A 4,356-nucleotide genomic window follows, 5' to 3' on the forward strand; every position below is an offset into this window, starting at 1 on the left:
TATAAGGGTCTTTGAAGGTATAATGTACAACCAAGATGAAATCATCCCATATTATTTCAATAGGTCTTAAGTAATAATCATTTTTTTTTTTTTTGGTTTTTTGAGACAGGGTTTCTCTGTATAGCCCTGGCTGTCCTGGAACTCACTCTGTAGACCAGGCTGGCCTTGAACTCAGAAATCTGCCTGCCTCTGCCTCCCGAGTGCTGGGATTAAAGGTGTGTGCCACCATGCCCGGTTCAAAAGACAGTTCGTAATAATTGCACTAAGGTGAATTCTTGAACAGTATTGAAAGAGACAGAAAAAGAAAGTGACAGAGAAGGACTCTTGGTTATTTTCAAAATTATCTCAACTGCATAAATATAAATATACATGCCAAGAATATACCCTGGAAAGGAATATATAAAGTGAGTTATACAATCGTGAATAATTATTTCCTCCCCCTTTATTTTCACTCCCCTTGTGATGTGGGTATACTAAGTCATATACATGGGAAAGCAGTATATTAAAACTGTCCTATGGATCTCTGTTCAGAGGGCAAACAGCACAGATTGCTGGCTTCTTGTTGAAAAGCATCTCTTAAACGCACACTGTGGAACAGTTATTCTAGAACTGTGGCTATAATAGAGGGGCCTAGTGGGTTCTGCACATCATCTAGGAAATCTCCATTCCACACCAACTAAAACAGAAATCCAAAGGAACACGTAGCCAGAGATCTATTTTTTAAATTCCACAGAGCATATTCTCAAGAGTTACAAGGACACCAGCCACTAAACACTGAGTAAGACACTAGTTATTAGAAGTTACAGTCACCCTCACCAAACATGCTTCCAGCCCTTCACTAATCCCCAAAACACATGACCAGGAAGAAAAAACAGCGTGTTCAATGGACAACAATGAGGACCCAGAAACGCAGGTAGGGATTTGTGTGTGTGTGTGTGGGGGGGGTGTTAATGATGGTACATTCCTAATATTTTATATTTTAAAAAACACAACTACATATCAAATCTATTTAGCCATCTATTGTAGGTATATATGTATATATGTATATATGTATATATGTATATATGTATATATGTATATATGTATATATGTATATATGTATATATGTATATATGTATATANTATATGTATATATGTATATATGTATATATGTATATATGTATATATGTATATATGTATATATGTATATATGTATATATGTATATATGTATATATGTATATGTATATACGTATATACGTATATATGTGTATATGCGTATATGCATGTATGCGTGTATGCGTGTATGCGTATATGCGTATATGTATATATGTATATATGCATATATGCGTATATGTGTATATGTGTATATGTGTATATGTGTATATGTATATATGCATATATGTATATATGTATATATGTATCTATCTATCTATCTATCTATCTATCTAAGGCAGATGAATGTAGACTGGTATACATTCTTACTAAATAATTATATTCCTCTGAAATCCATGTTTTAAAACCCTCTCATGGGATAGTGTTGGAGGTGGGACCTTTCTGAAGGGATTAAGATTAAATGTACTGATGAGTGAGAAGACTGGAACTCCTTTGTGAATAGGGATTATTATATTCTTAAGAGATATTGAAGTATAATGAGAAGTAAACCTTCAATAACTACGAGACAGCCCTCACTCCTATCTGACTAACATGCACCCAGATCTCAGATTTCCAGTCTATGAAAAATACATGTTTTGTTTATAAACTACCAAACTGGTTCTACATTTTAATAGCATCCTGAGCTACTGTGTGTGTGTGTGTATGTGTGTGTGTGTATGTGTGTGTGTGTTTATGTACTGATATTGATGTGTATATACATGTGGAAATAAAACATTAGGAACACACTAACCCTAGTCCCACAAAAATCCAAAAGATACAAGATAAATAAATTGAGATGATCCCTTTCAGCTGTCAGGTTTCTTAGATTAAGAAATGCCTAGGACATCTTTGGGTATGTTTGTGAGAACATTTCCAGAGATGACTGATGGAGGGGTGAAGAGCCTTCCTCAGTGAAGTTGGCCCCATCTCTTGGGCTGGTCTTCAAGGTTGAACAAAAACCCAGAGATGTGGGTTTTTCTCATAGTTGAAAAGGCTGGAAATCTGAGAGAGATCTGGAGGCGTGTTGATCAGGTATTAGTAAGTGAGGGTTGTCTCCTAGTTATAAATTGGTTGTTTCAGTGTCTTCATGATGTGCTCTGTCCCCTGAGCCCAATTAGATCTCACAATCAAGAAGCAACTAAAGGAAAGCTACAGTTTTTCTAAATGTAAGAAAGAAAGCTATTGCCTTTAAAAACTCTCATTCCCTTGCTTCTTAGTATAATATTCAACTATACATCACAGATCCCATGCTTGCATCTAGTGATGTCCAAGAGATGAACACTAGAAAGTTTAGACAATTTAGCTACTAGAGGGATTTTAGACCCATAGCAGGAACCCATCACAGAGAAATAAACATCTTTGAAACATCTATTTAAATGCAGACCAGTCTCCTCAACTCATCTCCAGAAAGGTGACCAATGTCTTAATTTTGCCTGGGACTTTCCTCACTCGAGGACTGAAGAGCAACTTCTAAGGACACTGCCCAATCCTAGACAAAATAAGATTGGCAACCACACTAAGCTTGAGCCACTCATTAATTCTGCAGGATTAAGTATCAAACTATAATAGTTCTAACTGAAGTACAGGTGTTTATATGCAGACAAGTTTATACCCATTTCCAGGGAAAGAACTTGGTAGATCAGACAGAACACAAAGTTATGTCAAAGATCCCTTAACATGCTGCTTCTTTTCCAAATTCCTCTAAAGATTCTCATTCCTTCTGAAAGCCCTATTTCCATATTAACAAAAATGACGCAGAGATACATATATATTTTGAACAAAAAGCAACTACTCTAAGGATTCTAACACTTAAAGGATTATAATGTAAGTTGAAGCATGATTTAAAAAAAAAAAAGATGGTAAAGCTGACCAATATCTTAGTTTTTGCCTGAGACTCTCCTCAGTTTAGCAGTGATATGCAACTTCTAAGGAAGTTGCCCAATCTAGACTACGAGATGAAACTATTTAATTGACGAGCCAGTTTCTCTATATCTCATGAAGTCATCAAGATCAGTTACACTAGGAAAGGAAATTGCAAGAGAAGATATGTATATACATAGAGAAATTTTTAGACCATAACATATACACAGACAAAAAGTCACAACTAACAACATTGCAACTTTAATTTTACATTATGATATCAAAGGCCTCTCATGATAGGTGTTTACAGCATATTGTGGTTTGAGAATAATAAATTTTTTGACCCTCAAATAATATAGTGGCAGGTAATCAATGAACAGACCTGACATGAACTTTAGGTTGCTACATGTCTGTACTCACCCGTATATATGCAATTTCACCACACAGGCACAAACATGCAAGCATAATACCCACATTCCTATGTAACACAAACATACATAGTACACAAACAGAGAAAAAAACCAACCACTTTCTCAGCTGAGAATTACTTTTATATGACTGACAGTGCAGGGACACTCACCTGTAATACCAGTGCAAGGGGGACCGAGGCAGGAGGATTTGAAATTTGAGACTATCTTAGTGTATAGAATGAATACTTATCTAAAAATACAACTTATATAATACATAACACTAGGCAATGGTGAAGGGTGACTGTGATACAGATATTCACTGTGCTACATGCCTATACTCATTTTAGAATAATGCTTACTTAAAAGTCTGCTGTGCCTTTCCACTGACCTCATGCACTTCACCTTTACCATATTTCTCAAGTGCATCAAGACTGTGTCAAGGTTAATTGATAGAACTTTGAGTAACTTTATGTTTTACACAGTTACACACAATGCACACTCATACACACACACACACACACACACACACACACACACACACTGGATTTCACACTCCTTCATCCTCTTATTCATAAAATGTCTGCTGAGTTTTCAGAAACCAACCCCGTGTCCCACATTATAGTAAGAAAAGAGCTACAAGAATCATCCCATTGACCATTATTTGGATGAGAAATTCTTCCCTCAATGGGTGCAATTCTTTTTGCTCCCAAACATGTCAGTGTTCTAAAATGTTGCTGCATCTGAAAATAAAACCACAGAAGTAGGTGAATGGTATAGTGTTTCTCCAGCTATGCCTAGGGAAATGTCAAACGTTTTCCTATTTCTTTTTCTTTTTTTGGTTTTCTGAGACAGGGTTTCTCTGTGTAGCCCTGGCTGTCCCGGAACTCACTCTGTAGACCAGGCTGGCCTTGAACTCAGAAATCTGCCTGCCTCTGCCTTCCAAGTGCTGGGATT

Source organism: Mus pahari, chromosome 2 (genome assembly GCF_900095145.1).
Source record: "Mus pahari chromosome 2, PAHARI_EIJ_v1.1, whole genome shotgun sequence".
NCBI classification, from domain to species: Eukaryota; Metazoa; Chordata; class Mammalia; order Rodentia; family Muridae; genus Mus; species Mus pahari.